General features: G+C 43.0%; 1 protein-coding gene across 19 annotated transcripts in view; it reads left to right on the top strand.

Moving 5' to 3' along the window:
* Positions 1-12,624, top strand: part of TLN2 (talin 2) — a 416,400-nt gene that overhangs the window by 184,488 nt on the left and 219,288 nt on the right. Inside the window, exon 3 of one of the 19 annotated variants that reach the window (XM_048219853.2) lies at positions 8,519-8,662. The exons of the other annotated variants lie outside the window; for them this stretch is intronic. The gene's annotated coding sequence lies outside the window, so the exon portion shown is untranslated. The remainder of the gene's footprint in view (positions 1-8,518; positions 8,663-12,624) is intronic. 19 annotated transcript variants of the gene reach the window in all.

A 12,624-nucleotide genomic window follows, 5' to 3' on the forward strand; every position in this document is an offset into this window, starting at 1 on the left:
TTTGAGTTCGAGCTCCAAGTTGTATGTGGAGCTTACTTAAAAAAAAAAAAAAGGGGGGTGTCTGGGTGGCTTAGTCTGTTCAGCGTCTGACTCTTGACTTCCATTTCAGCTCAGGTCATCATCTCAGGGTCGTGGATGGATCCCTGCATCAGGCTGTGCAGAGAATCTCCCTCTCCCTCTGCCCCTCTTCCCTTTCTTTCTCTCTCTCTTTAAATGCATACATACATACATACATACATACATGCATACATAAATAAATAAATAAAATTAAAATTAAAATTAAAAAATAAAATAAAAATGTAAAAAAATTTTTTTTTAATTTGCTAAATTGTTCACAAGCTGTTTTGTTTTCTTTTGGAATTTAGAGTGCCTTATTAGAATTTTTGAAACAATATGCCCAAGAAAATTTGAACTGATAACTTTTCTGTCTTTTGATCAAATCACCTGTGCCAGGTAAAAGCATTTGCATTACTGCATTGACCTTATTATAATTAGCCATTACAGCATCTAAATGTTGTAAAGTTGTCTGCACAGAGTTTTGATTTTGCTGCTTAGAATTCTAAAATAGCCTCTCTTTCTGGTTTTCTGTTTATTCCCTTTCCGTCTTGCCACCCCACCACCGTACCACCTTGCTGCTCAAAAGAACATTTCCTCCTCCATTGTACGAAGGGATGTCAAGGAAACCACCTTATTTGATGTGACCAGACTTAAAATTCAGTTTCTCAAAATTAGTTTAATTACACTTGTAATAAGTTTGGCAAAAGTCAGTTAGTGAGGATCACAAAATGTTTTAACCTAAACCGTGCACATTTAAATTTGGACTTAAATACATGTGTGTAGGAAACTTGTCTGATGTGCGTGTGACTGGAGCCTGTAGCATCTTTCCGTCATGAGCCACTCCCATACTGTGGAGTTCATGATTCGCAGCTTGGGGTGCTTTATTTTTATTTTTGTTGAAGTTTGACCTACAATGTTCGTTTCAAGTGTACAGCCTATTAGGTCTACCTCCTAATCCCCTTGATCTGTTCTGCCCACCCCCCACCCACTTCCCCTCTGGCCACCCTCAGTTGGTTCTCTGTAGTTAAATCTGTTGGATTTTTTGCTTGCTTGTTTTTGTTTTTCAGATTTCGCACGTAAGTGAAATCAATTATATGGTATTTGTCTTTCTGTGACTGACTTCACTTACCATGATGCCCTCCAGGTCCATCCATGTGGCATATGGCAAGATCTCTTTCTTTTATCTTTCTTTTTTCTTTTTTGGCTCAGTAATATTCCATGTATGGTGTGTGTGTGGGTGGGTGGCTGAGTGTTTGTAGATGTATAGTTAGGGTTTTTTAAAAATAGTGTTACTTGAGATGTTTGAAAAGAAGAGTATAGATCCCGTTTGTGTTTTTTAAGAACTGGTCTCTCAGTTCATTGACGATTGTCTGCCCCTCACCTCCTTTGGCAGCAATGTTCTTTTTTAGCAATTCACCAAACGTTTTACTGAATTTTTATTCAAACAGCAATTCTTTACTTTTGTGTTCATATTTCATTGGTCCATAACATATTTAGATTATAAATATAGAATGGCTTGAAGAGATTGGAGGACATTCTGTATAGGCCTACCCCTCAAGGATAGGAGTGGCATACCCCCCGTAGAGCTGCTTTAATTTGGCATGTTGGTTGACTGTGAGACCCTCTATGCATATACACATTGTAGCATACTGTAGGTCACTTTTCTTTAAAATACTTTATTCATTTGAGACAGAGAGCATAAGCAGGGGGAGAGGGAGAAGCAGGCTCCCCGCTGAGCAGGGACTCTGATGTGGGACTCGATCCCAGGACCCTGAGATCCTGACCTGAGCCCAAGGCAGATGCTTAACCGATTGAGCCACCCCCGTGCCCATGTAGATTTATAAACCCTGAATTTAAAGACAGTAAAATTCCCTAGCATGGAGGTGGATTTCCGTTCGGTCTCTTTTGTGTATGTGCGTGTTTGTACACAGCTTATGTTTTTGCTCCTGAGATCAGTGATGAAGGTCCTCAAAAGTACATATTTGTGCTTGTCTCTAATTACTTCCTTTCAGCGGACTCCGAGAAATCAAAGTATCCATTTAAAAAGTGTGACCATATTTAAGACCCTTCAGGAATATTGCCATATTGACTGCCAAGCAAATCTGTACCTTCTATGGAAGGAAATGTGTATTTCACCATGTTTCTTGCCAAAATGATGAGTGCTCGTATCCCTGCTAACATGATAGAAAGTATTTGGTTTGGATTGTGTTTTGAAGGTGTTATTAAACGTGAACTTCCCCCCCTTTTATTTCCTTGCCATTTGTGTTCTTCTGTGAAGAATCTGTCACTCTTCTTTACCCATTTTGTGTTAGGATCTTTCAGTTTTCTGGATTTTTTTTTTAAAGCTCTAGCCAGCATGTCTCTGGCAGATAGGAACTTTTTGTCAAGCTACAGATAACATTTTCAAAGTTCATTGCCTCTCTTCGGACTTAAAAATCGTTTGACTTTTTATAATGTAAGATATCCTTGTGATTTCTTACCTGCATTGCTTTTAGTCTGACTCGGGTAAATGGCATAAATCTTACTGTTTTATGCTTTTATGGTGCAAATATAGCTCTCAATTCATAGAAACTTTATTGCAGTCTATCGTACGAAGTTTGATTTAACTTAATTTTTCTTTTCAGATCAATTTGCCCAACACCTCTTTTTGAGAATTCTTCCATTTCCTGGTAGAGTTTTGATGAAGCGTGTTTTACATAGGAACATTGTGTACGTACTAGACATTGTGTCTGTTTCATTTATCTGTTTGTCTCATACCAGTGCAAGGATATAATCAAATTATATTTTTATTTTATTTTTTTGAGGTCGTAATCATTTAGCTTTATTGTTGGTCTTACTGTTGGGTGAGCAAGGTAACATTTTTTGCAACATTTTCATTACTATTTTCAGCATAGTTTCTTCGGAAGTAACTGTTTCTAGGGGGGTAGTAGCCCAGACTTCCAGTGGTTTGTAGGTTTCTCCCTCATTTTCATCTCCCTGGGTAATTTCACTGGGTATCTTCTGTGAGTGCGAGGGCGTTTGCCTTCCCACCTCTCACCTGAACATCTGTCGCTTATGTTCTTAACATCCTTACACTCAACCTTTACTCAGAAAGATGCTTTTGGCTGTTGCCTTTTGGTCTAGTCTGAGTTGCCTCATTAATCTTATTTTCGGAGAAAGCACCTGATGAATAATAATTACTTTGTCAGAAGACCAGTGTTGAGATTGCATGTTCCCGTGGCCTGTGTGGTCATTGCCATCTGGCTGGGCTGTGGCAGAGGCGACGTGTCACTCGAGTGGGTGTCCTCACATGGGATATCAAACTGCTCAGGAAAGGAGAACGTGGCCGTGGAGTATTACGTGCCTGCAAAATGTCTCTCTTGGGGTGCAGAGTTGAAAGTAGGACTTCATGAAGCTCTGACTGTTTAGACTGTCGATTTATAAATCACACTGCACTGGCATTATCAGGAGTGGGGCCAGCTGCTTTCTTTCCAGCCTGTCAGCTTCCTGCGTTTGGAGAAAACTGTACAGCAGCTGAAATGTGTCAGAGCAGAAGGCAGAAGTTAGCCAGGCCAAGTGTATTTGCCACCTCTGGGTTATGGACACGGCCGGAGGGGCTGCCTGAAGGTGACTACGGCGACTCGTAGCCCAGCCTTGGCATGTTCTCCCTCTGGAACCATCTCTTGAATTCCTTTGCTGATCGCTTCCGGGATTTGGCTTCTCAGTCTGCCGTCTCCCCTGCCTAAATGACGCTGACATCTCACCGCCCTGATTCATGATGCAGGGGTCCCCACTTATCAGCAACTGCACGTTTATAGAGAACTAATGGAAGGCTCGAAGACAGAAGCAATCGAACTATACCATGAGCAGGGGGTGCACTGGCTTCTCTCCCCTTCGTCATGCCTCTGCGAGCAGCCCTGTGTGGGCTGTCACACCTGGATCAGAGAGGCCGCCTGACATAGCCACAGCCCTGGCTGCCCCACGGCCCCTCTGACTGCTGACCCGCCTTCCTGTCTGTGTGAAGCGTCTGTCACACGGAGTGGCTCTCCAGTGGGGTTTCCTTTCATTGTAGTTGGCTGGAACTTAGAAATAAAATATGTGTAGGGGGAGAGGAGTAGATTGCAGTGCTGAAGATGGACAGGAAGGAATTGATACTTTCTACTTGGGGGAAGCATACGATGACACTAGGAACAGAGTTGGTCATCTTTCAGATGAAAAGTCTTTTCTGAAAAGGCGGGAGAATCTTGGAGGAGGTCCACTCATCCAGGCTGATTGTCTCCGGTGATTCTTCAGAGACGCATTTCCCTCTTCAGTAACGGCAAAGTGGATCATAGTTGCCCAAGACCTTGAGAAACATTTTTGCGGGCTTACATTTAATTTGAAACTTAACTTGAAAGTTTCTTCCTACTCCTTCATCCACATTTTGTTTAGATATTCCAATGGGTTTACATCCAGTTTCATGGACTATTTTCTGGTACAAGATTTGAAAAATTGTTAAATGTCATTTCTCTTCCCACTCCCCATTCCCCACCGCCCCCATGGCAGAAAGGCCCGTGGACACAGGCACCTTTTCCTGTGAGTTGACAGCTGAGACCGTGGATCCCTAACGTTGACAGAAGACTCAGTAGGAGCCGCCTGTTCAGAGGGTTTGGACGCTACCCTTGTGAACTGGTTGTATGTTACAGCACTCTGTATGCATCTCGGGGGGCAGGTTCTCAGAGAGACATAGACTTCCCCGGAATCCCAGGGTGCTGATGCTGGTGCTGCTTGTCCTGACTAATGGGTTGAAGGGTCTTGAGTCTCCACCTGCCACTGGAGGCACAGCAGAGTGCGGCGAGCGGGGTGAGTGAGACGTTCAGCAGTTCCCTTCTCGCCAGCACCGTACAGAATGATGAAGGTGGTTGACTCTTAAGCTTAGAGAACTTGCAGAGGTGAAAGCGTTTTCTGAAGCTTTCTGGTTGGTTTTCTCCTCATGTGTTTAGTTTTCAGAGTGAAACATTATTCTGAAGACATTGAAAACCTTTCCCAGCTTTTTATGTGTAGAGAAGGAAGGTTGAGTTAGGAAATGAGCATTAAAGTGGCTCACCTGGCGTTGCTATTAAATCTATGAGTTAAACACTCAGCATATAAATTAGTTGACAGTATTCAACAGTTGAACTTCTCCTTTTTGCAGAATAACCTGGAAAAGCAAATTAGCATTTCTAGCTGTGGCTTAAACTGTGACCTGTTTTCTGTTCTCAGTGTGGTTTATTACGTTACCTGAATGCTGAAATGTTTGATTTTTAAACTGAGCATAGCTGTGAGTCTAGGTAAACATGTAGTATGTGTTGTCTGGGAAGCTTTCCCGGGTTAGATGTGTGAGGAGGGAGGTGATGCTGTGTGTTTTCCTGAAAAATGTCATTTAATTTCCATGTTTGGCCCCAGCAACATACCTCTATTCCTTTAGACAAGAGAGAGAAATGGAAACTGTTGGTGTTGGCTTACTCATAGTTGTGGCTTTTCTTAGCTCATCTTTGGTTTATCTCCTTAGATGAGGTCATTCATATGCCCCATTATTCATTTATGATGGGTATGTATATAATATTTTGTATTTTCATATTTCTACAGAAAATGTTTTTATATCAAGGTAGTTCTTGTCATAAGACTTCAACTTGACTTTTCATTAACAACTGTAGTGGGTTAAATAGTGTCCCCTCCAGGGGCACCTGGGTGGCACAGCGGTTAATCGTCTGCCTTCGGCTCAGGGCGTGATCCCGGCATTACGGGATCGAGTCCCACATCAGGCTCTTCCGCTATGAGCCTGCTTCTTCCTCTCCCACTCCCCCTGCTTGTGTTCCCTCTCTCGCTGGCTGTCTCTCTGTGTCGAATAAATAAATAAAATCTTTAAAAAAAAAAATAGTGTCCCCTCCAAATTCACGTCTGCTTGAAACCACAGGATGTGACCTTATTGGGAAACAGCCTTTTAGATGCAGTTACTTAAAGATGGAGATGAGGTCATACTAGATTAATCCAGTGACTGGTGTCCTTATAAGAAGAGGAGAGGGCACAGAAGAATGCCATGTGAAGACAGCTCAAAGAGACAAGGAATGGTTCTCCCTAGTGTCTTCAGGGAGAGTATGACACCCCCCCCCAGCAACTCTTGATTCCAGATCTCTAGCTTCTATAGCTATGGCAAAATTAATTCCTATTATCTTAAGATACACATTAAGTGGTCATTTTTTTTTTTTAATGGCAGCTTTAGGGAACTAACAGAGCGACCAGTACAGAGTTGCAGAGATTGAAGGTCGACCTTAAGCTTAAGGCGCTCTGATTTGAGCAAGGTTTTAAACGACAGTGTTTATAATCAAGGCAGTAAAATTTTCCATATGCAAGAAGCTCGTTTGTCTGGCGCACCTTCCATTTTAATTTGGTCAGCGTATTGTTAAAGGTAATTAACTGGCATCCCAGTTGAAGGAGCATCCATGGTCTTGTTCATTGTGACCTTTGGAAGCTGTCTGTGGGGAGAGATGCCTCTTGTCATTGTTGTTCCATCAAGGTGAATTTGCAAATTCCTTAAACCTGTTTCTTGTAGCACATTGGGACTTAAGGGATTGATTGGGTCTCTTAAGGACTTATTTGCTCACATGATCAGTGCTCAGGGACTCAGGCTAGAGGGTCAGCCTACAAATTGAAAACCCTGCCCAAGGTGCAGGATGATGCTTGTACAGTGGTGTCTTTTGAGTCTTCAGGGGGAAAGACAACATTTGGTGCACAATGAGCTGCCCCCCCCCCACTAGGAGATGAGGAGAAAGGAAGTCAATATGCAGTTACTGAGAGCAGGGGAACAGTGTCTTTAAAGGAGAAAGGACTCTTCTGGTTAGGAGTGATAAAAAATGCAGTATCTAGCTGACATGGATTCAACCACCCTGTGTGTCCCCCGCCCCATATTCTCAAATGTGTATTGGAAGCTTGCGTTGACGTAGTTCGGATTCTCCTGCTCTGAAAGGTGGCTGTGTCCCTGTTACATGTTCACCTGAAGTGGTTGTGGAGGTACTGAAATGATGGGCAAGTTTTACCGAGACGATGCAGTCTAGCATTTCAACGTGCCACGCTTTCGTTGTATTTCTTGGGACAAGAGCCCTCTTTCTTTCTGTGAAGATCGCCCTGACCACAGAGGAACTGGCTCAATATAACAGAACCTCATGTTTCCATTATTAGGTGTTTGAAAGGAATGACCACCTCTGGAGATTTCACCACGTGAAATTTCTAGCTAATTCTCTAAGGGAGACTCTTACCAGATGATAGTCCAGACGTAAAGCCAGCTTGGAATGGAGAATTGCTCTCTGCTAGTTTCAGATGTTACGTATGTGTGGTCAGGAGAACCTTGCTGTTGTCCAGAAGAAAACCTCTTCTGTCATCCTTCCTTGGAGGCACACACGTGAGCCAGGCTTTTCTTGGTCTGTTTGGGGTAAGCACTGGAGTGTTACTGTCCTTCCTCTCCTCCCCCCATCTTTTAGATTTAAACTCTGCCAGGCATTACTGACTTGATTTAATCTAGTGTTCTGGGTGTTCCCATGATTCAGAGACATTGGTATTCTTAATGTGGAAGTGATGATTAGTCTTAATTTGGAAACCGAGAATCAGAAAGTTAAATAATTTACTCCAAGTTATATGATTAAAGTTAGTAGGGACTTCTTCAGGGGCGCGGAAGGAAAGAAATGGAAGACTGTGTGAGTGAATGATTATGTGCGTGTGTCTGTAAAGCTAGGGGAATTTTTTTCTGATGGTTTCTGATTTCAACCATTTGCAACTTTGAGAGGACTCTTTCAAATCCAGAGGGATTGGGGTGGGGGGTACCCAGCATCCAGTCCCCATTCAGTCTGGCCTGTTAGGATGAGGGCTGAAGACGGATATGTTTTTCCTTATCTGTTGAACAGGTGCCCCTTCATATGCACAAAGGGAATACAGAGAAAGCCATGGCTCCTTGCTTCTTTTCAACAATATAATTAATAACATAGATTAAATAGTATAAAATTAGGTGATTTGTTTACTCAAGAGTTTTATGTATCCTGTTCTTAATTTAAAGTGCAAACAAGTCGTGTTTTGTACTCCCATCTAACGCGTACACTCACTAGGTTGTCTTATTTAATACATAAATTGATTTTTTTTTTGCCTGTGTCAGTGATAAAAGAGACAGAAGCTTCCTTAGTCCTGCACTGTATCCTGAGCAATCTAACTTTATCTTAATAAAATGAGATGTAGTTTGGGTTTCTCTTGGGCCAGTTCTGTATCCTTAATAACCCCATAAGCTGTCCACATAGCATCCATCACTGCCCACACCAATTGCTGGGAGGGCTTCGATGTTGCCCATTGCCTCTGTGTACCCTGCACAGCTGGCCCTGAGTGCCAGCAAGCCTTTCTCCAGCTGACAGGGCTAATCAGGATGATCAATATGGCCTCCCCTCTTCATGGCACAATCACTAAGTGGATTTGCTTTGCTTAGTATCCATATGGAGCGACTGTTTGAATGGGCAGTGGAGATTTTAACTGAGCCCTCTGCTGATAAACCCATGCCAGAGTGGAAAAGAATTAAAGATTACCATGGCAGTGGAAGCACAACTCTTGAAGACAGAGGATCCCAAATCAGGTGAGCGCAGGTAAATAGTATAGCACTTGAGAATATTTTTCAGAGGATATTTCATTACTAAGGATGAAGGGGGCTATTGGTTTGAACACATGTGGAGAATCATTTGTTTTCATTGAAAATCTCATAGCTTGTAAATCTAAAGAAAGCATCTCTTACACGGTTCACCCAGCGATCGACAGTGGTTCCATTTACCAAACCAAGTGTAAATTTGTAAATGAGCTTTTGCTGGCTGTGTTGTTAAAATCATGGTTGTGAGTTCACTCTGTGGCTCATACCTGAAATACTAGATGTGGAGTGTAGATGGATCTTAAGTGTAAGTCATATTTGGTGTAGACTGTCAGCTCTGAGGTTACTGCTAATACTGATGTGGACAAAAATTCAGAATACATTTTCTTCTAGTCCTTTGTTTCATAGCAAGTTGACTGTCATTATTAGGAAGCTTTTCTTGAGATATAAAACCTTTGGTTTTTACTTTTTCTTTGAGTTCGTATGTTTCATTTGGGGGATGAGAGGATACCTGATAAAAGAGTAAAATAAGAGGGAAGGGCATATGGACTCTGATATTTGGAAGTACTATTGATTTGTCATTTCCTCAAAGAGTGACCCATCAAGTTCATTGCTAATGTTAGATCTGCCCTGAGTTGGTCTTTGTTGGGGATCTTTTTGTACTTTTCCTGTCCACTGTATGAAAGCAGAGATTCTGGATTTCCACTGTTGCCCTAACAACAAGAGGGGAATAAAGGGTCTGATACCTTAAGGGCCCCACTCCAGATGGTTTTATAATAGAGCTACATGAGAGTTTTGTTTTCCACTCGGAAATAATATATTGTGTTGGTTTTAAATGGCCAGTTTGACTTGCATTAGATCCAGGAAGTTGACACTGTTTGACCTGCAACTTTGTGTACTCTTGGCAAATGGTCCTATATTTCCATATTTGTTCCCAAATGTCAAAAAAGTGGTCTTTGATGGCTTGCAATATTACTTCTCTGATGGATTTAAAAGTTACTGTGACACTGTAGGAAGTTTGTTGCTTCTTACCTCATAAAATTAGCCACCTCTATCTTGAATGAATCCTCCTTTCTGTGACTGCACAGAAGGGTGGAAGGTTTGGCCTAAGAAGGGCCGGAAGGAAGAAGGTCTCAAATGAGGTAGGCTCTGTGCACGTGCTGTTCCGCTGCTTTGTCTCAGAAACTGGTCTGATGAAAAGCATAAGATTTTCTCTTGGTGGGTGGGTGGGAAGAGAAGAGATACCATATCACAGTTACGAGGGAAGAACAGAAATGGAAGAAATGGGTAAGCTTTGACAGTTTCCCTCTGCCGCTTTGTCAAGCTGTCTTCAAGCACCCGAGTGCTGACAATTCCTCAGCAGTCCTGCGTGGAATGTCAGAAGTGTGTGCGTGGGCAGTTATGTGCATAAACACATGATGGAAGGAAAGACAAGAGGACTGACTTAAAAATCGTTTAAGACTAGACACACCACATTAATGTGACATCTACTGACCAAATAGGAGAAAAATAAAATCCACAAGGCAGCTAAGAAAGATGAAGCCCATCGTAATCAGAGGCTGTTGCCTTGAACTGCTGGAGCACGGTGACCTGAAAAGCTGCTTGTACCAATAACACCCTAGATTGCTTTTTTTTTTTTTTTTCCCTGGCTGCCTAAGGGGGACTATTATCAGGTTTTTTGGGATAATTGGAAAATGCAGGAGTGTGTCTTGTCGTTGTGCTGGTCATCAAGGCTGATGTGGGGATACCAGTGGGGGCAATATGAGGAGGACCCATCTGTAAATGTCATTGCTTGCATCTTGCCAACCACACAAAGCCCATGGGACTTAGCTCTTGACCAGCAGACATGCATGTTGGGCTTCAAACTGACTCACGCCCCTGACCTACTTTTCTGGTTACACAGGCCTAAGTGAACGTGTTAGGAGAGCCTGTCCATGTTGGAGTCATCCGGATCACAACTGGAACTCTTCAGAGAGCTGGCCTGTGGTGGCGCCCCATACACTGGGGTATGGCCAGGCTTTAGTGGCTGCAGTATAAGCTGAGGATTTTTCACTGTCCGAGACCTAATTATACATTATTCATCCGTGTAATTGAATTAAAGGTGAAGAGGGCATAGGCTGTGGTTAGGACAAGGACTGGGAGGAAATGCCTTTTGCCACGAGCTGAGCTTAGAGGTTTCAGCATCCATTCCATTAGAGCGCAGTTTGCCCGGATAGTGAGGAAGAAGCCAGCAGCTGCTGGGAGAAGCTAGGCTCCTGTACCCTGGCAAGGGCAAGGAGAGGACAGGAACTCCTACAGCATATGTTTTGGGGGTGGTGGTAGGGGGGGAATATGGGCTGAAGCTGATGGGCAGGGAGGAATTTTTAAATACAGCCACCTGTCTTCTCAAAGCTTAGGACTCTTTGAAATCCAGGCAATCTGGGTTTCCATGTCGCCAGCCTGGCTTTCAGACTGGGCTCTGCTGATGTCATTTTCCTGGAGACAGCAGAGATCCAAGTGTGGGCAGATGGTAATGGATGCTGGAGGAAAGATGGCAGGCCGCTCATGTGTGAGGGTGCAGTAGAGGGAGGCTGGGGACATGGAGACTCTAGGGAGGGTAGGTAGACCTGCATTCCCCATGAAACCATTTGCATTCTGTGCTGAACAATGAGCAGATACCACATTCTCCCACATGCCAGAGGGTGAGTTTGAGAGCGCCTGTCTTCCTATAGCCCTTGCCCTCAGAGCATTAATTTGCCTGGTTTTCAAGCATTTGGGATGATAGTTTATATATATAAATGTACATGTGAGGCATTAGCACATAAAAGACATTTTAATAGGAGCTGATCAAGCATGTGTGTCCATTATTCGATACACATAATTTTTCAGAGGAACAATTCAGTCTAATATCTGATAGAATTGTGTTTTCTGTAGCTTAGGGACATGCAATTATTTTTGTTACTTTTCATCCATTTGAACAAATAATTTTAAAAAGAAAGATGCTTAAAGTCCAGTTTGGTGGAATGATACTATAGTTTGACATCTTCCAAGATGGGTGCCTCACCCCCTGGACGTTAGCAGTCAAAAGCCCAGGCTGGCCAAAGCACTATTGACTGGAGTGTGGGAAATAAACGGACATACTCACTACTGCCCTTTATTATTTTTTCCCCTAATTCTAAAGTCCTGAATCCCTTGAGACAACTGAACACAAGTACCCGTGGCCAAAGCCCGCTTTCTCCCTGCTACGGGCAAGCTTGACGGCAAGGCTGTGCACCCACACGAAGAGCATGGGATGCTGGCTGGCCATTCTGAGATCACCTTGTCCTCACACAGGAGGAGAGGGAGGTGCAGATGATAAATGTCTTGTCCAAGGACACACAGCTCTTAGAGGCCCATGTACTGCTACGTGGGAAGTCAAATGAGAGCTTTTAGTTGGATCAAGGGTCTGTGGCTGCTGGCGTGAAGTTGGTATATAGATGAAACTAAAGATGTCATGAATCGTGTTGGGTTCTGGACAGCGGACATGGAGGGGAAAGGCTTCAGGAATGTGGGATTTCACTTCACAAGGACACATACCAGTGTGTTTCCTCTTGGCAGATATTCAGTTTTATTAAAAGTGTTTTAAACTCTGCCCTACTACAATAAGATTGTGGGCTTGTTTTTGAGCGTGGAAAGGAAGGACCAAGGTGAGTGTTGGTGGTACAAAAAAACCAAAAAACAAGGAATGTCTCACTTTATGAGATGCTTATGCCGGCCACGCCTCTAATACACATGCCGTTTAAAATTTCATTATCACCCAAGGCTAATGCAGTTCCAGTACTTAGATCATTTTGTTTCTTGGCAAAAGAGAATTCTTAAGGGGATGATCCATCGTCTGGATGTGCAGGAAGAAAGGTTAGATGTTAAACTTTCTATATCATTCTGCCCTTGGGTTGGATGGAGTTGTACCCCAGATACTTGATTTGCTTTCATCATGA

The sequence above is a fragment of the Ursus arctos genome, unplaced genomic scaffold, assembly GCF_023065955.2.
Source record: "Ursus arctos isolate Adak ecotype North America unplaced genomic scaffold, UrsArc2.0 scaffold_36, whole genome shotgun sequence".
In the NCBI taxonomy this organism is placed as follows: Eukaryota; Metazoa; Chordata; class Mammalia; order Carnivora; family Ursidae; genus Ursus; species Ursus arctos.